The 23,021-nt window shown below is 45.0% G+C and overlaps 1 protein-coding gene across 4 annotated transcripts in view; it reads left to right on the forward strand.

Moving 5' to 3' along the window:
- The window catches only part of LOC115134985 (zinc finger MIZ domain-containing protein 1-like), a 288,705-nt gene that overhangs the window by 35,634 nt on the left and 230,050 nt on the right, over window positions 1-23,021 (forward strand). For all 4 annotated transcript variants that reach the window (XM_065023103.1, XM_065023106.1, XM_065023104.1 and 1 more), the window contains exon 2: window positions 19,965-20,070. The gene's annotated coding sequence lies outside the window, so the exon portion shown is untranslated. The remainder of the gene's footprint in view (window positions 1-19,964; window positions 20,071-23,021) is intronic.

Consider the following 23,021-nt stretch of genomic DNA (forward strand, 5'->3'; position numbering starts at 1 on the left):
ATCTTTCTGAACGGGGACTAATGACTGTTTAGTCAAATTTACACTATAGTGGCCTGGAAATACGATGATATTGCTGAAGTAGACAAATAATTAGACAATTTATGTCATACATTTTACTTTAGACGGATGGCAATGTTGCCATGAGCTATCAAAGTTGCTCAGAAATAGCTAGGGAATGCTAACGTTAGCTAGCAAAAATAGCGGTGCTCTACCTTCAATCTTAGCTAGCTAGCTAAAGTTATAATTAACCTAAAGTCAAATTGGAGTCATTGTGGACACAGACTCTGTCTGACCCACTGGGCTGGGAGTGTAAATCACAGTCATACCTTGTGTGCATGTGGCCATGTATGTGTAATGGATAACCTTGTGGCTGCTTAAATGGTGTCAGCAATGTTATGGCTCTTTGTGGATGATAATGTGTGCTGTGTCCTTAGTGACTTTGACAGGCCTTGCTATTAGAATCCAGAGAGTGTGGGAAGGGGGGTTTAGAGGCGAAGGTGGTGAAAAAGAGGATACCTAGTCAGTTGCACAACGGAATGCATTCAACCCTCTCTGAATCAGAGAGGTGTGGGAGCTGCCTTAATCTACGTCATCGGCGCCCAGGGAGCAGTTGTTGGGGGTTAACTGCCTTGCTCAAGGGCAGAACAGCAGATATTTTTCACCTTGCCACCTTGGGGATTCGAACCAGCAACCTTTCAGTTATTGGTCCAATGCTCTTAAATGCTAGGCTACCTGTCGCAGGGAAAGAGAGAGGTAGTGGGGTTTTAGCGATCGAGAGGGAGAAGTGAAGAGAGAGAGGTAGTGGGGTTTTAGCGATCGAGAGGGAGAAGTGAAGAGAGAGAGGTAGTGGGGGTTTAGAGATCGAGAGCGGGAGAAGTGAAGAGAGAGAGGTAGTGGGGGTTTAGAGATCGAGAGAGGGAGTAGTGAAGAGAGAGAGGTAGTGGGGGTTTAGAGATCGAGAGAGGGAGAAGTGAAGAGAGAGAGGTAGTGGGGGTTTAGAGATCGAGAGAGGGAGAAGTGAAGAGAGAGGTAGTGGGGTTTAGAGATCGAGAGCGGGAGAAGTGAAGAGAGAGAGGTAGTGGGGGTTTAGAGATCGAGAGAGGGAGAAGTGAAGAGAGAGAGAGGTAGTGGGGGTTTAGACATCGAGAGAGGGAGAAGTGAAGAGAGAGAGGTAGTGGGGGTTTAGAGATCGAGAGAGGGAGAAGTGAAGAGAGAGGTAGTGGGGGTTTAGAGATCGAGAGAGGGAGAAGTGAAGAGAGAGGTAGTGGGGTTTAGAGATCGAGAGAGGGAGAAGTGAAGAGAGAGATTAAAGTGGTGGCTACAGAGGCAGAAAGAGAAAGATGTAGAGACTTTTTGAGAGAGAGGTGAGAGAGCGTGCAATTTCATTATGTCTGCTGTAGCCCATACCAAATATGGAGTGTTTGCCCCCCACTCACCTCAAATTACCTTACCTTTTAATGTCTGGTATTACTACACTCCTGCAATGCAACCCTTCCCAATTTCAACCATCACCACCATTATCCTAATTTCTTGAGAGGGTAAAGAGGAGAGCGTTTTTCTGCCCCTGAAATTAAGTGGGATCTTTCACTGTGCATAGATGGGCCCTCCACAATTATCAAAGAGAGATTTGATACTTGAGGGACTGAAGTGTTTTGGATGGAAACCCCATGAATGATTGATACAAGGAGAGAGAGAGAGAGAGAGAGAGAGAGAGAGAGGTTTAAAATCTCCCAGCTCAGAAGGTATCAATTATTTAACACTCTCCTTGTGTTCTGGTAGCACACGGAAGATCAGTCACCATTTTGAAATCTCCAGTTGATAATATCTGTCAAAGGAATTAGTACTTTGTAGGGATTTTTTTCATCTGCTTTGTAGAAGTCTTAATTTTGCCCATGGCGGGAATGTTTAGTGCAGTTTTTGAAATAGTTTGAGAGTTTGAGTCTCTGGCTGCAGCAGTTTTTCCCTGACATATTTTCTTGTTATTTGAGAAAATTGTTCATTTTTAAAGCTTGTTGATGCTGATCCAGCCTGAGTCATCTGAATTCGCCAGTCCTGCTCTCTTCTTCTCTTCCTCTCTCTTTTTCTCTTCCTCCCTCTCTCTCTCTCTCTCGCTCTCCTGCCCTTTTCCCCTGCCATCCACCAGGTAGGATTCTCTTGCAGTGAATTCAGAGACACACGGTAGAGTAGAGTATTCACAACACAGATGTTGACCTCTGGTAAACTCAATGGCTGCTTCTCAAGACCAGTGGTTCTCAAAGTGTCTTGGATCATGCCTTGGCTCATGTCTTGGATCATGTCTTGGATCATGTCTTGGATCATGCCTTGGATCATGCCTTGGATCATGCCTTGATCATGTCTTGGATCATGCCTTGGATCATGTCTTGGATCATGCCTTGGATCATGTCTTGGATCATGTCTTGGATCATGCCTTGGATCATGTCTTGGATCATGTCTTGGATCATGTCTTGGATCATGCCTTGGATCATGTCTTGGATCATGCCTTGGATCATGTCTTGGATCATGCCTTGGATCATGCCTTGGATCATGTCTTGGATCATGCATGCCCAATCACATTTTGCTCTGCCCAAAATAGTCAACGTCTTCTCCTGGCAATGCCCACTTCCACTGCATCCTCTGCGGGACGGCAGGTTAGTTAGTATTGCTGAAGAAGAGATCACAGACAGTGTTGGTCTGTCAGACTGTCACTGTATACAGATACTGTCACTGTTTGATGAAATGGACATGTGGCATCATTTCTATAGACACTGAACATTAAGGATGAGATATGGATAACTCATATTTTCACTCAAATCCGCCCTTTTGACTTTTGTTTTTCAATGCACGATTTATTTGAATGTTTAAGTCATGCACTCCATAGATCTCCAGGCATGATGGGTCCCTGAGTGGCTGGATGTTGTGGTGGTGGTGGAGTAGTTTCATATCGGGTTGTGTGTGCGTGTCGGTGAAGCGTTGGCTCTGTGGCGCGAGGGGAGATTCCTTGAGCTGAGCTGAAAAGCCTTCAGGGCCTCCATGTCCCTATAATGCTTATGTCAGTCAGACAGACAGTCAGAGGAGGGGAGGGGAGGAGATTCTCTCCTTCCACATCACAGATCTGATCTGCGTGTGGTCGGGGGAATCAGCATCTCTATAGACTGGCGTTTTCCCCCTTAAGTGCCCCAGGGCTGCCAGAGGCAAACACAAGACCTCTCCTGATGTTTGAAGAGGTCTTAGATGTTTCTGTATTAAAGACTCTTACTCGCTGTTGTTACATTTATAAATGGACAGATGCTGTTGTAGAACTGGCTTCAGAACAATAAAGGTAAAATAAAAAAGAACAAGTTGATGCTTCCGTCCAGTCCCCAGGCTATGACATCATTAGTATGAGTCCTTAAGCAGAGCCAACTGTTAGGATCACCCTGTGACATCATCAGTATGAGTCACCCACCAGAGCCACACAGAGCAGAGTGCTGTATGTCTGTCATCACACAACACACAGACTGTACACAGTATGACAGCTCTGTGTGTGTGTGTGTTCACCGTGAGTTCGGTGCAGCTGTAGGTCTCCAGAAGAGCTGTAAGGACTTGCCAATATTTTCATATTCTCTCTGCAGGCATTTCCGCACACTAACAATGGCCGCCCCCCAAGTGATGAAACTGAGAGGAAACCGCTTTTGTGAACAGCCACAACGGTTTTGGTGTGTGCACTTCTGACCTGAGATGACACACACACACACGCACACAGGCAGACAGACAGAGCCAGCATCAATGAGTAGAGACAGCAAGAAATATATAATGTAGACTGGCAGAAAGGAGAGGAAACCCCTCTGCTTTAAATGAATAATGATTTGAGGTTGTTAGGGGCAATACAACACTGAATGATCCTGTAGCTTTTCAAAGGAGATAATCTGTTCTCAGTTCTCTCAGATATACTGACTATTGCTGCTTCTGTATATGTGAGCACGGTAAAACAACCCATTAGCAACACAAAGCAACAGATAAACTTTATACAGTAGGTGAGATCTGGTCTGCTCTGATCTGGTCCCCTCCTCAGTTTCCCCTAGCTTTCTGGCGGGAGCTGAAAATGTATGCAGCATACAGGCATTGCTTAAGAGCCCCCCCCATTACACACTGAACAAGATACATTTTTGTGTGTGTGCCCGCCCGCCCTAATGAGAGCTCAGAGGTAGCGGAGGTGGTAATAGCCTCGCATAATGACAGCAGGGGAGTAGATTCCACCACACCACTCCCTCTGTGTAAATAATGAACCAATAGGATGTACAGAATGAGGAGAAGAAAGGAAAAGAGGATGACAGAAGACGTGTGCTCGCTTGTTTACGCCAGTTCTCCGCCCGTCCCCCGCACTCTTTGTATTCAGGTTGAGATTTTGAGGAGTCATCAGACAAAGTTATTGAAAAGGTCCAGCACCTGCCTGGGTAGGATAGGAGGATAAAGAAGGATAGGAGGATACGGAAGGATAGGAGGATAAGGAAGGATAGGAGGATAAGGAAGGATAGGATAGGAGGTTAAGGAAGGATAAGGAAGGATAGGAGGATAAGGAAGGATAGGATAGGAGGTTAAGGAAGGATAAGGAAGGATAGGAGGATAAGGAAGGATAGGAGGATAAGGAAGGATAGGAGGTTAAGGAAGGATAAGGAACGATAGGAGGATAAGGAAGGATAGGATAGGAGGTTAAGGAAGGATAAGGAACGATAGGAGGATAAGGAAGGATAGGAGGATAAGGAAAGGTAGGATAAGAGGATAAGGAAGGATAGGAGGATAAGGAAGGATATGGAAAGGAAGGATTGGATAGGAGGATAAAGAAGGGTAGGATAGGAGGATAAGGAACAAAGGGTAGGATAGGAGGATAAGGAAGGATTGGATAGGTAGGATAGGAGGATAAGGAATGGTAGGATAGGAGGATAAGGAAGGGTAGGATAGGAGGATAAGGAAGGATATGGGAAGGATTGGATAGGAGGATAAAGAAGGGTAGGATAGGAGGATAAGGAACGAAGGATAGGATATGTAGGATAGGAGGATAAGGAAGGATTGGAAAGGTAGGATAGGGGGATAAGGAAAGGTAGGATAGGAGGATACGGAAGGGTAGGATAGGAGGATAAGGAAGGATTGGATAGGAGGATAAAGAAGTGTAGGATAGGAGGATAAGTAACGAAGGATAGGATGTGTGGGATAGGAGGATAAGGAAGGGTAGGATAGGAGGATAAGGAAGGATTGGATAGGAAGGATTGGATAGGAGGATAAGGAAGGATTGGATAGGAAGGATTGGATAGGTAGGATAGAAGGATAAGGAAAGGTAGGATAGGAGGATAAGGAAGGATTGGATAGGTAGGATGGTAGGATAGGAGGATAAGGAAGGATTGGATAGGTAGGATAGGAGGATAAGGAAAGGTAGGATAGGAGGATAAGGAAGGATTGGATAGGTAGGATAGGAGGATAAGGAAAGGTAGGATAGGAGGATAAGGAAGGATTGGATAGGTAGGATAGGAGGATAAGGAAAGGTAGGATAGGAGGATAATGAAGGATTGGATAGGTAGGATAGGAGGATAAGGAAAGGTAGGATAGGAGGATAAGGAAGGATTGGATAGGTAGGATAGGAGGATAAGGAAAGGTAGGATAGAAGGATAAGGAAGGAATCAACAGTAACACACTCATCAGTAATCCTCAGGCTCGGCTGCGCGCACACACATGTACACACAAAACAGGCTGATCTTATCAGTGGCAGCCATAGGGTTTCTGTAATAACCCTGCTGAGGATGGAGGGTGTGTTAGTGCTGCGTGTGTTAGTCCTGCGTGTGTTAGTCCTGCGTGTGTTTGTGCGTGTGTTGGTGCGCGTGTTTGTGCGTGTGTTTGTGTGCGTGTTTGTGCGCGTGTTTGTGCGCGTGTTTGTGCGCGTGTTTGTGCGTGTGTGCACAAAGTAGTGGTGCTGGAGGTGCTGCAGCACCCCCCTGATAAATTGAAATAATTTAGCCAAAATTAGGCCTACTTTTTTATTTTTTTTTAAGTATTCAAAATGATATTAGTCATGTCTGAACATCATTGAAGATACTACATGATAGAGCATCATTTAGCGACAGGCTCAATAGCTTCTATAAAAATAGCTGTGGATAAAGTTTTATGACTTAGGGCAGCAAGTGCAACACGTATAGAACATCTTTTAGAGTTGTGGCCATAAACATATTATCCATAGAAAGGGTTTTGAACAAATTTAAAAATACAATCATGAGAAAAATGCCTACTGCTGAGAAGAGAAGACTGTGATCTGTCTGTAGAAAAAAAGAAAAAAAACCTCTAAAGTTTCTTATCTTGAGATAGGGTATTGGCATGAGAACATTGGCCATCACCGGTGAGTAACCTAGGCTTAACCTTCATCATTGGGTGAGTCAGTGCCACTGGAAATTGTATTTAGTAGCCTACTGCATCCTATAATATACAGTATATCAGTGGAGGTCAGTGCCGTTTAAGATGGAGGACGATTATTTGCATCTAGCTGATCTTGGGTGTAATCATCAGTTCAACAGTTGCAAACGAGTTTCTTTTGGACAAATTCAGTTATGTTTATCCCTGTTTGCTTTCGTTTAAGAAAAGTTTTTCATTAGAATCGGCGGACTGAATACACCCCTGATCATAGGCAAACACAATCACTTTCATAACAGCCACATACAAACAGCATGATCACGTAATTCCTTCTCGAATCTACGCGCGCTCCTCCTCTCACGTTTTCCCTCAGTTTGTGGACTTCAGTGCACAACAAATCAGCAGTCTGTGACCAGGCGCAAAACCTTTCCACGTCATATCATAACCACTGTTTACATATAGTATTAGCTAACATCATAGTCAACATAGCTACTAAAATGAACGCGTTACAGTTATGCTACAGTTATGCAGTTCAGTTAGCAAGCAGTTTAGCAGGTACTCTGACGGACTCCAGTGGTAATAAAATCATAAAACCAAAAGCTTACATTGACTTGGAAGAGTTCCAGTGTTGGATAGCCATAGCCAACTAGCTGGCATAGCATCCCTCTCTGTTTGAGCCAGGTGTTTTGAGTAGGCAAAACTAGCTAGCTGCATTTGCTAGCTAAGTGAAAAAAAATACTGTGAATTATAGCTAGCTCTCTCTCTCTCTCTCTTGCTTCTCCTTCATTTGTAAAGAAATTAATTTGTTCAAACTGTTCTACTATTGTCTCTCTTTTTGAGTCAACTACTCACCACATTTTATGCACTGCAGTGCTTGCTAGCTGTAGCTTATGCTTTCAGTACTAGATTCATTCTCTGATCCTTTGATTGTGTGGACAACATGTCAGTTCATGCTGCAAGAACTCTGATAGGTAGGAAGACGTCCTTCAGAAGTTGTCATAATTACTATGTAATTCTATGGAGGGGGGTGAGAACCATGAGCCTCCAACGTTTTGTATTGAAGTCAATGTACCCAGAGGAGGACGGAAACTAGCTGTCCTCCGGTTACACCATTGTGTAACAGAGTGCTGTTGAAGCTACTGTAGACTTTCACTGCAAAACAATGTTTTAGTCAATTATTTGGTGATGTAAATATATATAGTATAGTTTTATCTATACTGAAATAAACGCAATGTGTAAAGTGAGATGAAGTAAAAGATCCCAGAAGTGTTCCAGACACACAGAAAGCTTATGTTTCTCAAATTTTGTGCACACATTTGTTTACATCCCTCTTAGTGAGCATTTCTCCTTTGCCAAGATAATGCATCCACCTGACAGGTGTGGCATATCAAGAAGCTGATTAAACAGCATGTTCATTACACAGGTGCACTTTATGCTGGGAACAATAAAAGGGCACTCTAAAATATTATATATATATTTTATATATATATATATTGGCCTGGGCTATTGTTTGCGTCGTTACCTAGCACGTGTCGTCATTGGCCCGGGCTATTGTTTGCGTCGTTACCTAGCACGTGTCGTCATTGGCCCGGGCTATTGTTTGCGTCATTACATAGCACGTGTTGTCATTGGCCTGGGCTATTGTTTGCGTCGTTACCTAGCACGTGTTGTCATTGGCCTGGGCTATTGTTTGCGTCGTTACCTAGCACGTGTCGTCATTGGCCTGGGCTATTGTTTGCGTCGTTACCTAGCACGTGTCGTCATTGGCCTGGGCTATTGTTTGCGTCGTTACCTAGCACGTGTCGTCATTGGCCTGGGCTATTGTTTGCGTCGTTACCTAGCACGTGTCGTCATTGGCCCGGGCTATTGTTTGCGTCGTTACCTAGCACGTGTCGTCATTGGCCCGGGCTATTGTTTGCGCGTTACCTAGCACGTGTCGTCATTGGCCGGGCTATTGTTTGCGTCGTTACCTAGCACGTGTCGTCATTGGCCCGGGCTATTGTTTGCGTCGTTACCTAGCACGTGTCGTCATTGGCCCGGGCTATTGTTTGCGTCGTTACCTAGCACGTGTCGTCATTGGCCCGGGCTATTGTTTGCGCGTTACCTAGCACGTGTCGTCATTGGCCCGGGCTATTGTTTGCGTCGTTACCTAGCACGTGTCGTCATTGGCCCGGGCTATTGTTTGCGTCGTTACCTAGCACGTGTCGTCATTGGCCCGGGCTATTGTTTGCGTCGTTACCTAGCACGTGTCGTCATTGGCCCGGGCTATTGTTTGCGTCGTTACCTAGCACGTGTCGTCATTGGCCCGGGCTATTGTTTGCGTCGTTACCTAGCACATGTCGTCATTGGCCTGGGCTATTGTTTGCGTCGTTACCTAGCACGTGTCGTCATTGGCCCGGGCTATTGTTTGCGTTCATGTCCAGGTTGTTTTTATTGCTCTGTTTGTCACTGTCAGAGTTGCCATTCATTTTGGTCATTTGTGTGGTATAAAAAAAGCAAGAAAAGAAAAGCATTATTTTTCCCTGACTCTTGCTAAATTGTATTCCCCATACAACATGTGGAAATCCTGAAAACGCCTCTGCTCAGATGACTTTTTTTGTTGTTGTCCCTCTCTCCATGTATTTTCTGTGTGTGGGTGTGAGTCATCACCGTTACGTGTGTCCACTATTACCTCTCAGTTCACATTAATCTCCATCTGTATATCTAATCACACGGCCAGGCTATGGCGGGTGGGGGGCACGTTATGTATGTACACCGGGGCCGGTAACTGTAGTGAAACTAGACGGGTGGGGCACAGTGTTTCACCACCGTGGTGATGCTTGACAGAACGCACTGATCAGAGAGGGGGAGATGGAGACAGAGAGAGAGAATGGGATGCAATGAGCTGTGATTTGGGTTCACAGTGCATTCGGAAAGTATTTAAATCTCTCTACTTTTTTTTGTTACGCAACAGGCTTATTATATAATGTATTAAATAGTTTTGTCCTCCTCAATCTACACACGATGCACCATAACGACAAAGCAAAAACAGGTTTTTAGAAATGTTTGTAAATGTACAAAATAAATTAAATGGTAATATTAAACCTATAGACCCTTTACTCAGTACTTTGTTGAGTCACCTTTGGCAGTCATTACAGCCTCAAGTCTTCTTGGGTATGACGCTACAAGCTTGGCACACCTGTATTTGAGGAGTTTCTCCCATTCTTCTTTGCAGATCCTCTCAAGCTCTGTCAGGTTGGATGGTTAGCGTCGCTGCACAGCTATTTTCAGGTCAGATGTTAGATCGGGTTCAAGTCCGGGCTCTGGCTGGGCCACTCAAGGACATTGAGACTTGTCCCGAAGTCACTCCTGCGTGGTCTTGGCTGTGTGCTTAGGGTCGTTGTCCTGTTGGAAGGTGAACCTTCGCACCAGTCTAAGGACTTCACACCCATCATGCTGTGGGGATGTTTTTCAGTGGCAGGGACTGGGGGACTAGTCAGGTTTGAGGGAAAGATGAACGGAGCAAAGTACAGAGGTCCTTGATGAAAACCTGCTCCAGAACGCAGGTTTTGGAGCAGGTTTTCATCAGGGATCTCTGTACTTAGCTCCGTTCATCTTTCCTTTGAACCTGACTAGTCTCCCAGTCCCTGCCGCTGGAAAAGATCCCCACCGCATGATGCTGCCACCGCCATGCTTCACCGTAGGGATGGTGCCACCGCCATGCTTCACCGTAGGGATGGTGCCATGTTTCCTCCAGACCTGATGCTTGGCATTCAGGCCAAAGAGTTTCATCTTGGTTTCATTGGACCAGAGAATCTTGTTTCTTCAAGATGCTCAAATGTCCATAGATGACCAACAGGGTCAAATCATAATCAGTGTTTTATAGAGGTTGCAACAGGTCAGCACCTCAGAAGTAAATGTCAGTTTTCTTTTCATAGCTGAGCATTCATAGGTTGAGACAGCAGGTGCGGTACAGAGAGAAGGGGAGGGAAAGGGAGAGAGAGAAGGGGAGGGAAAGGGAGAGTGAGGGAGAGAGAGGGTCGAAACAGCGTGATATTAGCTACTGATTCCAGTTATTGTCAAAACATTGCCATGACTCATTATGAATCAATGGAAAAACATACTTCACATTCACCTTCTGAAGACGTCACTGATGACATGAACTGTGGGGGTGGGTGGAATGGTATTTAGTTTTCCAGGTCACAAAGGGATGTTTATAATATAGAATGGTTTGTTTGAACAGTTCTGACCTCTGTCGCTCTGACGTGTGTGACCTTTCGAGACTATCTGCTGGTGAGGATGATTAGGAGGACTCTGTAGGGCCGTTACACCCTGTTATACACCATTTAATAAATGCTTTATTAAATGTGATATTTTATTAGATCATATTAATTGGACAAAATAGCTGTTAATGTCTATTAGACAAGGTTTTGGTTTGATTTGAATTTATTGATTCTATGGGTATTGAATGATTTGATTGCTAATCGTTTCTAATAATTCCTTGAGCTTGAGGACAATTCTACCCCTACAGATTGAACATGACTATGTAGCCTAGATCAGTGTAGATAAGGGGACAGGCAGTTTCAACACACTTATTCCACATTTGTGGTACAGCCTGAATTACAGTTTGATATGCACTGTTTAATTAAAGTTTGATCTCACCCTTATAAACACACTACCCCATAATTTAAAAAAAAAAAATTATTTCACCTTTATTTAACCAGGTAGGCAAGTTGAGAACAAGTTCTCATTTACAATTGCGACCTGGCCAAGATAAAGCAAAGCAGTTCGACAGATACAACGACACAGAGTTACACATGGAGTAAAACAAACATACAGTCAATAATACAGTTTAAACAATGTGAGCAAATGAGGAGAGAAGGGAGGTAAAGGCAAAAAAGGCCATGGTGGCAAAGTAAATACAATATAGCAAGTAAAACACTGGAATGGTAGTTTTGCAATGGAAGAATGTGCAAAGTAGAAATAAAAATAATGGGGTGCAAAGGAGCAAAATAAATAAATAAATGAAATACAGTTGGGAAAGAGGTAGTTGTTTGGGCTAAATTATAGGTGGGCTAATAATGAAAAAGTAAAAACATGTTTTTAGACCCCCAAAAAATTGTATTTAAAATGAAATACAGAAATATTTTATTTACATAAGTATTCACACACCTGAGTCCACACTTTGTAGAAGAACCGGCAGCGATTAAAGCTGGGAGGCTTTCTGGGTAAGTTTCTTAGAGCTTTCCACACCTGGATTGTGTAACATTTGCCCAAATTCTTCAAGCTCTGTCAAATTGGTTGTTAATCATTGCTAGACAACCATTTTCAGGTGTTGCCATAGATTTTCAAGTAGATTTAAGTCAAAATGTAACTAGGCCTCTCAGGAACATTCACGGTCTTCTTGGTAAGCAACTCCAGTGTAGATTTGGCCTTGTATTTTAGGTTGTTGTCCTCCTGAAAGGTTCATTCATCTCCCAGTGTTTGGTGGAAAGCAGACTGAACCAGGTTTTTCTATAGCATTTTGCTTGTGCTTAGCTCCATTCTGTTTTCTTTTTTTACCCTGTTCCTCTATTACAAGCATACACTTAACATTTTGCAGCCACCACTATGCTTGAAAATATGTGACACTCAGGAATGTGTTGTATTTGTTTTGCCCCAAACATAACACTTTATATTCAGGACAAAAAGTTAATTGTTTTATCAAATAGTTTGCAGAATTACTTTAGTGCCTTGTTGCAAACAGGATGCATGTTTTGGAAAAAAACGTTTTGTTGTTGTACAGGATTCCCTCTTTTCACTCTGTCAATTAGGTTACTATTATGTTGTAACTGCAATGTGGTTGATCCATCCTCAGTTGTAACAGTTTTAAAAGCACCATTGGCCTAATGGTGAAACCCTTGAGTGGTTTCCTTCCTCTCCAGCAACTGAGTTAGGAAGGACGTCTCTATTTTTGTAGTGACTTGGTGTATTGTACACCATCCAAAGTGTAGTTAATAACTTTCTAATAACCATGCTCAAAGGGATATTACATGCCTGCTTTTTAAAAACATTTTTATGTACCAATAGGTGCCCTTATTTGCGAGGCATTGAAAAGCCTCCCTGGTCTTTGTGGTTGAATATTTGTTTGAAATTCCCTACTCGACTGAGGGACCCTACAGATAATTTATATGTGGGGTACAGAAATGAGGTAGTCATTCAGAAGATCATGTTAAACACTATTACTGTACACACAGTGAGTCCATGCAACTTCTTAAGCAAGGTTTACTCCTGAACTGATTTAGGCCATATGAAAAGGGTTGAATACTGATTAACATGATGGTGTATTATGTGTAGGTCAGTGATCCAAAATTGATCAAATATAACACAAGAAAATGTGGAAGGGGAGTAAATACTTTCTGAAGGTATTCATCCCCTTTGTTACGGCAATCCTACATAATGTATATTCAGGAGTGTAAATGTGCTTAAGAAGTCACATAATAAGTTGTATGGACTCACTCTGTGTGCAATTATAGTGTTTAACATCATTTTTGAATGACTACCTCATCTTTGTACCCCACACATACAATTATCTGTAATGTCCCTCAGTCAAGCAGTGCATATCAAACACAGATTTTACCACAAACACCAGGGAGGTTTTCCAATGCCTCGCCCGTATCCAATGACGTAAGGCCGTCCCAAATCTCCAGCACATATCTCACCAAAACAATATTTGTGTTTTGGCCTGCCCTGCGAGCATCTGACGTGAACAGGAAGACAAAGAGGTCTTGAGGCTGTGTTGGGAAAGTAAGGTTGTGCCATATTCACAAAGCATCTGATACCAGGAGTGCTGATCTAGGATCAAGTCCCCCTGTCCATATGGATAAAAAAACACACAAAAAACAGACATTGAATAACCCTTTGAGCATGGTAAAGTTATTCATCACACTTTGGCTGGAGCAGGGCCTGATGAGCAGTTTAAGTTCCTTGCTCAAGGGAACATTGGTGGTAGGTGGCACCTGAGATATTGATGACAGCAACCCTCCGGATGCCAGTTCACTCCTACCCGATGTTCTCCCTCATCACCAGTGTGATTCGAACCTGCTTCTTTAACGTCGAGGCTACTGACGCCCGTTTGAATAAAGGATCTGGGAGAACACAGGTGTCTCTGGGAATGTCTGATGTCTTCCACATGGCAACAGCCAACTGAGCAGGAGGATGGTTGTTTCATGGTTGGCGTGAAAGTATGTATAACGACTTTCGATGACAAACTCTTCAGGTAGAAGATGCCTGTGCTGTGAGTAGTCAGTAGTAGCACGCGAATCCTTTAAATGATTCATGATATTGTACAAAATTACTGGTGTGAAGATGACTGCTCTTTGAAAATGATCTTGACTTTGTAATCCTATAAGATGTTATCGTGTGTTCCCTTTATACTCCAGACAATACAGTGTAAGTGCTTGAAAATGAATTCAAAAATAAAATTCTAACCAGGGAATACCGTGATAATAGGCACAACTACCTGGTAAACGACTGTGGAAATATGTGCAGAAGTCGGTGAGGACGGGGGATGGTTGAAACTGCAAATGTATACATAGCACTCTCTAGATTTGTAGTTATAGTTACTGTGACAACCAACTGTATATGACCAGGATCTGTATTCATAAAGCCTCTCAGTGCTGATCTAGGATCAGTTTAGCCTCTTAGAGCATAATGAATGTGACTCACCATCTGGATTCGGTCCTCCAAATCCCTTAATGTTGACATTGAGGGAGGAAATGACAGCTAATGATATTGTGGGAAAGAGAGAAATAGTCAGCGAGGGAGCGCGAGCGAGGAAACGAGGGGGAGCGCGAGCGAGGAAACGAGGGGGAGCGCGAGGAGGAAACGAGGGGGAGCGCGAGCGAGGAAACGAGGGGGAGCGCGAGCGAGGAAACGAGGGGGAGCGCGAGCGAGGAAACGAGGGGGAGCGCGAGCGAGGAAACGAGGGGGAGCGCGAGCGAGGGAACGAGGGGGAGCGAGAAGGTGCGGGGGCGAGGGAACGAGAGCGAGGGGGCGAGGGAACGAGAGCGAGGGGGAACGAGAGCGAGGGGGAACGAGAGGGAGAGATCGAGGGAACGAGTGCGAGGGAACGAGTGCGAGGGAACGAGTGCGATCGACGAGGAACGAGTGCGATCGATCGAGGGAACGAGTGCGATCGATCGAGGGAGAGTGCGATCGAGCGAGGGAGAGTGCGATCGAGCGAGGGAGAGTGCGATCGAGGGAGGGAGCGTGCGAGCGAGGGAGGGAGGGAGCGTGCGAGCGAGGGAGGGAGCGATCGAGCGAGGGAGCGTGCGAGCGAGGGAGGGAGCGATCGAGCGAGGGAGCGAGCGAGGGAGCGTGCGAGCGAGGGAGGGAGCGTGCGAGCGAGGGAGGGAGAGTGCGATCGAGGGAGGGAGAGTGCGATCGAGGGAGCGAGGGAGCGTGCGTGCGAGCGAGGGAGCGTGCGTGCGAGCGAGGGAGCGTGCGTGCGAGCGAGGGAGCGTGCGTGCGAGCGAGGGAGCGTGCGTGCGAGCGAGGAGCGTGCGTGCGAGCGAGGGAGCGTGCGTGCGTGCGAGCGAGGGAGCGTGCGTGCGTGCGTGCGAGCGAGGGTACGTGCGAGCGAGGGACAGAGCGAAGGAGGAAAGGAACGAGGGACAGAGCGAATGAGTGAGAGAGCAAACAAGGGAGTGTGTGAAATAAACAGAGGGAGAGAGAGAGGAATAAACAGAGAGGGAGAGTCAAAGGTTCAACACTTGAGTTGTTTGTTGTGGGTAATGGTATTCCTGTTGCTAATTTCCTCCAGATAAGCATCACACTATCAGACGGCTCCTCGTAAAGTGTTTTATCTCCACCACAGGAAAATGCTTTCTTTCTCTCTCCCTCGCTGTGAATTAATTTCAGAGGGAGGCCTCGCTATACCGACTCAAACACACACACACACACACGCTATCTTGGTTTAAATTGTCACTCAGTTTTCTATTTGCATAGAGATGATTACTTCTCTGAGCCTTAGCTATCTGTCTCTCTACCTTTGTCTGGGGTATTGGAAGGGATGAAGGGCAGAATTATTTGCCTGTCTTCTCTCTTTCTGTTGTTTGCACTGGTGTTGGAGGGGACCATTGATTTTCATTCTTTCCCCCCCTTCTTTCTTTACCTCTCCCTCTCTCTCTCTCTCTCTCTCTGGTGTAACTGTTGATGAGTGGTGTTCAGGCGCCCAGGGACAACCCTGCTTGTTTTAAGGAGATGAGCTGTTCGGCTTTATAGCCCTGCTGGCTCCCCAGACAACTCTGATGATAAGGAGGTGTGTGTGTGTGCGCGCGTGCATGTGTGCGCACTTGCATGTGTGAGTGCTTGTGGCTTGTGTGTATTAAGAGGAGTTAGTAGAAGCCTCTTCAGTCCAGGATTCCCCACAGTAGGGCTAAGGTAAAGGTTATGGTTTTAAGAGCTTTGAACAGAAAAGCTTTAGCTTTGTCATTACAGCCTACAGGATAACTGTAAAGACTCAGAACATTGGTTTACATATGTAACAATTAACGTTTTACATGGATATAGAGGTGGATGAGTTACCGGTAGATATATACTGAACAAAAATATATTGACGCAACATGCAACAATTTCAAAGATTTTACTGAGTTACAGTTCATATAAGTAAATCAGTCCATTTAAATAAATTCATTATGCCCTAATTTATGGATTTTGCATCACTGGGAATACAGATATGCATCTGTTGGTCACAGATACCTTAAAGGTAGCAGCGTGGATCAGAAAACCAGCCAATATTGGGCGTGACCACCATTTGACTCATGCAGCGCTACACATCTCCTTCGCGTAGAGTTGATCATGCTGTTGATTGTGGCCTGTGAAATGTTGTCTTACTCCTCTTCAATAGCTGTGTGAAGTTGATGGATATTGTCTGGAACTGGAAAGGGAACATGTCTGGTGAGTAAGCAGGCCATGGAAGAACTGGGACGTGTTCAGTGGGGAACATGTCTGGTGAGTAAGCAGGCCATGGAAGAACTGGGACGTGTTCAGTGGGGAACATGTCTGGTGAGTAAGCAGGCCATGGAGGAACTGGGACGTGTTCAGTGGGGAACATGTCTGGTGAGTAAGCAGGCCATGGAAGAACTGGGACGTGTTCAGTGGGGAACATGTCTGGTGAGTAAGCAGGCCATGGAAGAACTGGGACATGTTCAGTGGGGAACATGTCTGGTGAGTTAGCAGGCCATGGAAGAACTGGGACATGTTCAGTGGGGAACATGTCTGGTGAGTTAGCAGGCCATGGAAGAACTGGGACATGTTCAGTGGGGAACATGTCTGGTGAGTAAGCAGGCCATGGAAGAACTGGGACATGTTCAGTGGGGAACATGTCTGGTGAGTTAGCAGGCCATGGAAGAACTGGGACATGTTCAGTGGGGAACATGTCTGGTGAGTAAGCAGGCCATGGAAGAACTGGGACATGTTCAGTGGGGAACATGTCTGGTGAGTTAGCAGGCCATGGAAGAACTGGGACATGTTCAGTGGGGAACATGTCTGGTGAGTAAGCAGGCCATGGAAGAACTGGGACATGTTCAGTGGGGAACATGTCTGGTGAGTTAGCAGGCCATGGAAGAACTGGGACATGTTCAGTGGGGAACATGTCTGGTGAGTAAGCAGGCCATGGAGGAACTGGGACATGTTCAGTGGGGAACATGTCTGGTGAGTAAGCAGGCCATGGAGGAACTGGGACATGTTCAGTGGGGAACATGTCTGGTGAGTTAGCAGGCCATGGAAGAACTGGGACATGTTCAGTGGGGAACATGTCTGGTGAGTAAGCAGGCCATGGAAGAACTGGGACATGTTCAGTGGGGAACATGTCTGGTGAGTTAGCAGGCCATGGAAGAACTGGGACATGTTCAGTGGGGAACATGTCTGGTGAGTTAGCAGGCCATGGAAGAACTGGGACATGTTCAGTGGGGAACATGTCTGGTGAGTAAGCAGGCCATGGAGGAACTGGGACATGTTCAGTGGGGAACATGTCTGGTGAGTAAGCAGGCCATGGAGGAACTGGGACATGTTCAGTGGGGAACATGTCTGGTGAGTAAGCAGGCCATGGAAGAACTGGGACATGTTCAGTGGGGAACATGTCTGGTGAGTTAGCAGGCCATGGAAGAACTGGGACATGTTCAGTGGGGAACATGTCTGGTGAGTAAGCAGGCCATGGAGGAACTGGGACATGTTCAGTGGGGAACATGTCTGGTGAGTAAGCAGGCCATGGAGGAACTGGGACATGTTCAGTGGGGAACATGTCTGGTGAGTTAGCAGGCCATGGAAGAACTGGGACATGTTCAGTGGGGAACATGTCTGGTGAGTAAGCAGGCCATGGAAGAACTGGGACATGTTCAGTGGGGAACATGTCTGGTGAGTTAGCAGGCCATGGAAGAACTGGGACATGTTCAGTGGGGAACATGTCTGGTGAGTTAGCAGGCCATGGAAGAACTGGGACATGTTCAGTGGGGAACATGTCTGGTGAGTAAGCAGGCCATGGAGGAACTGGGACATGTTCAGTGGGGAACATGTCTGGTGAGTAAGCAGGCCATGGAGGAACTGGGACATGTTCAGTGGGGAACATGTCTGGTGAGTAAGCAGGCCATGGAAGAACTGGGACATGTTCAGTGGGGAACATGTCTGGTGAGTTAGCAGGCCATGGAAGAACTGGGACATGTTCAGTGGGGAACATGTCTGGTGAGTAAGCAGGCCATGGAAGAACTGGGACATGTTCAGTCACACCACACACAGCTTAGAGTTACACTGCTGAAAGTCACATGTACAGTACAAACTTGACTCGCGTTTAACGTGATTATTTTCTTTGAGTCATTTTTCACTCTTTGGATGAAAAGGACAGGGAGGAAAGGGGGACATTTGCAAAAGACTGAAGTTACCCAGTGAGCAAAATTGTTTGAAAAAAGTATTTTCAATTTAATTTCGATGTCATTTCAACCAAAACACATATTTTCAATGTCTTTTCAACCATAATATCTATTTTTAATGTTATTGTGCTTTGAGGGTAACTTCTTACTATTGGTGTGGTTTAAATATAAGCCATCTCGGGATTATTTACATTTTGGCAGTGTTTTCTCTAAATCCTTATATTCTGTGCCTTCGGAAAGTATTCAGACCCCTTGCCTTTTTCCACATTTTGTTATGTTACAGCCTTATTCTAAAACTTATTCAATAGTTTTCCCCCCTTATCAATCTATACACAATACCCCATAATGACAAAGCAAAAACAGGTTTTTATACATATTTGGGGAGTTTCTGCCATTATTCTCTGCAGACCCTCTCAAGCTCTGTCAGATTGGATGGGGAGCGTTGCTGCACAGATATTTTCAGGTCTCTCCAGAGATGTTTGATTGGGTTCAAGTCCGGGCTCTGGCTGGGCCACTCAAGGACATCAAGAGACTTGTCCTTAAGCCACTCCCGCGTCCTCTTGGCTGTGTGCTTTGGGTCATTGTCCTGTTGGAATGTGACTCTAGAGCTCTGAGTGACCATCCGGTTCTTGGTCACCTCCCTGACCAAGGCCCTTCTCCCCCGTTTGCTCAGTTTGGCTGGGCGGCCAGCTCCAGTCTTGGTGGTTCCAAACTTCTTCCATTTAAGAATGATGGAGGCCACTGTGTTCTTGGACCTTCAATGCTGCAGAAATGTTTTGCTACCCTTCTCCAGATCTGTGTCTCGGAGCTCTACGGACAATTCCTTCCACCTCATGGCTCGGTTTTTGCTCTGACATGCATTGTCAACTGTGGGACCTTATATAGACAGGTCTGTGCCTTTCCAGATCATGTCAAATCAATTGAATTTACCACATGTACCAAATGTCCCCATTTACCACAATCAAGTTGTAGGAACATCTCAAGGATGATCAATGGAAACAGGATGCACTTGAGCTCAATTTCGAGTTTCATAGCAATTGTTCTGAATACTTATGTAAATAAGGTATTTCAGTTTTTTACATTTTTTTATCCATTTGCAAACATTTCTTAAACCCTGTTTTTGATTTGTAATTATGGGGTACTATGTGTAGATGGCCGAGGATGTTTATTTATTTATTCAATTTTAGAACAAGGCTTTAACGTAACAAAATGTGTTAAAAGTCTAGGGGTCTGAATACTTTCCGGAGGCACTGTATACTGTAGCAGTGTGCTTTCCAAGTGGTAGTAATATTCTCCTAGCGGTGTGTCTTCCATCCAGATTTCCAGTGGATCTCAATTACAGCTGATACATACAGAATGTTCTCATCCATTATCCTCTTTTGCCTTCCCTACTAATTGCTCTCCATCCGTTTCCAATATGCACAAATACATTCTCTCTCTCTCTCATCTTAGCATATTTCTGCAGAATACACTTATAACAGAAGCGGTTCTTTGGACGATACTCATGTGATGAGTAAACTTGAAGACTTGTGTGAGCATCCAGAGTTAATACCTGAGGCTTTAGCTCAGTGGGCTAACATCTGTCTTGAAGTACACGAGACCCGGTTTCACACGCACATTTTGCCTTCACAGTGGAACAAATCTGTCTAACGATGTATTTCTTTGCAGAAATGTAACATCTTTCTCTTCTCTCCCTATCTCTCTCAGGTCCAGTGAAGACCAGTGAGGAAGGATCCTGAAGGATATACATGGGATGGGTGGGGGTGAGGGGGGCTTGTGACATCACTCCCAGCCCAGGTCAGAGTTCACACAGGTAAGCAGACGACTGCTCTTATCCTCTCCCTATCAGTAGGGTCATTAGTCCTGGGCTTTTTTTGTTTTTGGCCCACCTCTGAGCCCTTTGAAAAGTCCTCAACTGGCAGCTTCATTAAATAGTACCCACAAAACACCAGTCTCAACGTCAACAGTGAAGAGGCGACTCCGGGATGCTGGCTTGAGGCATCTGTTTCTCAAACTAGACTCTCTAATGTATTTGTCCTCTTGCTCAGTTGTGCACTTGGGCCTTCCAGTCTTTCTATTCTGTAATCAAACCCAGATATGCTGACGCTCCAGATTCTCAACTAGTCTAAAGGCCAGTTGTATTGCTTCTTTAATCAGCACAACAGTTTTTAGCTGGGTTCCCAGTGGGTCAGAAGTTTACATACACTCAATTAGTATTTGGTAGCATTGCCGTTAAATTGTTTAACTTGGGTCAAACGCTTCTGGTAGCCTTACACAAGCTTCCCACAATGTTGGGTGAATTTTGGCCCATTCCTCCTGACAGAGCTGGTGTAACTGAGTCAGGTTTGTAGGCCTCCTTGCTCGCACACGCTTTTTCAGTTCTGCCCACAAATTGAGGTCAGGGCTTTGTGATGGCCACTCAAATATCTTGACTTTGTTGTCCTTAAGCCATTTTGCCACACCTTTGGTAACTTTGCTTGGGGTCATTGTCCATTTGGAAGACCCATTTGTGACCAAGCTTGAACTTCCTGACTGATGTCTGAGATGTTGCTTCAATATATCCATATAATTTTTGTTCCTCATTAAGCCATCTATTTTGTGAAGTGCCCCAGTCCCTCCTGCAGCAAAGCACCCCCACAACATGATGCTGCCACCCCCGTGCTTCAGGGTTGGGAGGGTGTTCTTCGACTTGCAAGCCACCCCATTTTCCCTCCAAACATAACGATGGTCATTATGACCAAACAGTTCTATTTCTGTTTCGTCAGACCAGAGGACATTTCTCCAAACACATGGTGTTTTTTTATGGTGGTTTTGGAGCAGTGGCTTCTTTCATGCTGAGCGGCCTTTCAGGTTATGTCGGTATAGGACTCGTTTTACTGTGGATATAGATACTTTTGTACCTGTTTCCTCCAGCATCTTCACAAGGTACTTTGCTGTTGTTGTGGGATTGATTTGGACTTTTCGCACCAAAGTTCATCTCTAGGAGACGGCTGCATGGTCCCATGGTGTTTATACTTGCATACTATTGTTTATACAGATGAACGTGGTACCTTCAGGCGTTTGGAAATTGCTCCAGACTTGTGGAGGTCTCTTTGCTGATTTATTTGGATTTTCCCATGATGTTACGCAAAGAGGCACTGAGTTTGAAGGTAGGCCTTGAAATACATCCACAGGTACACCTCCAATTGACTCAAATTATGTAATTTAGCCTGTCAGAAGCTTCTAAAGCCATGACATAATTTTCTGGAATTTTCCAAGCTGTTTAACCTCTGGGATATTCAGGACGGTAGCGTCCCACCTCAACAACAGCCAGTGAAAGTGCAGGGCGCCAAATAAAAAACAAATAGAAATCCCATAATTAAAATTCCTCAAACATACAAGTATTTTTTTTATTTGTATTATTATTATATTTTTTATTATTATTATTATTTTTTCCCCCTTTTTCTCCCCAATTTCGTGGTATCCAATTGTTTAGTAGCTACTATCTTGTCTCATCGCTACAACTCCCGTACGGGCTCGGGAATGACGAAGGTTGAAAGTCATGCGTCCTCCGATACACAACCCAACCAAGCCGCACTGCTTCTTAACACAGCGCGCATCCAACCCGGAAGCCAGCCGCACCAATGTGTCGGAGGAAACACCGTGCACCTGGCAACCTTGGTTAGTGCGCACTGCGCCCGGCCCGCCACAGGAGTCGCTGGTGTGCGATGAGACAAGGATATCCCTACCGGCCAAACCCTCCCTAACCCCGACGACGCTAGGCCAATTGTGCGTCGCCCCACGGACCTCCTGGGCACGGCCGGTTACGACAGAGCCTGGGCGCGAACCCAGAGTCTCTGGTGGCACAGCTGGCGCTGCAGTACAGCGCCCTTAACCACTGCGCCACCCAGGAGGCTAACATCCAGCCACAGTGTCCTAGTCACAGAAAAACACAGCCATTTTTCCAGCCAAAGAGAGGAGTCACAGAAAGCACCTGAGAGCGCGTCATTAGCTCATCCCACTCTGGCAGACCTCTGACTCATTCAGCTCCCATTATCCCCTCATTCACAGTAGAAGCATCAAACAAGGTTCTAAAGACTGTTGACATCTAGTGGAAGCCTTAGGAAGTGCAATATGACCCCATAGACACTGTATATTCGATAGGCAATGACTTGAAAAACTACAAACCTCAGATTTCCCACTTCCTGGTTGGATTTTTCCTCAGGTTTTCGCCTGCCATATGAGTTCTGTTATACTCACAGATATCATTCAAACAAGCTTGTTGACAAATCAGGACGTGAATATGACTGCGCGTCTCATAATTATTTAGCGCGTTCATACATGTTTTACGTAGTTATTACACATTGACTACACTATCACTCGTATTTCATATGCCACAACGATTCATCGATACGTATGCTATGATGCTGGTAAAGTTGTCTCGTGCACCTACAGTTCTGATCATAAAAAAAAGCTAGCTAGCTTGGTCTTCCCCAAAAACATAGCCAAACGACATCTGTTTCAGTAGCTATAGTTAGCTATTATATAGCTAGGTGTCATCTAAAATAACCCTAATTTATAAGACAGTTCTTATTTGATTGGTGGTCGGACTCATCTTTGTGAAACTAGTCACAATAAGTTTTATCCACAATAGTGGACTTTGCGGTTAGCCTTTGCGTCACTGTCATTGACAGTGATGCAAATTAATACAAATCGTAGAATTGTACCATAATTGAATAGATCATGCTAAATGAGGTTGGAATGTTGTAATATAAAATCAACGAT

This window comes from Oncorhynchus nerka, linkage group LG10, assembly GCF_034236695.1.
Source record: "Oncorhynchus nerka isolate Pitt River linkage group LG10, Oner_Uvic_2.0, whole genome shotgun sequence".
In the NCBI taxonomy this organism is placed as follows: Eukaryota; Metazoa; Chordata; class Actinopteri; order Salmoniformes; family Salmonidae; genus Oncorhynchus; species Oncorhynchus nerka.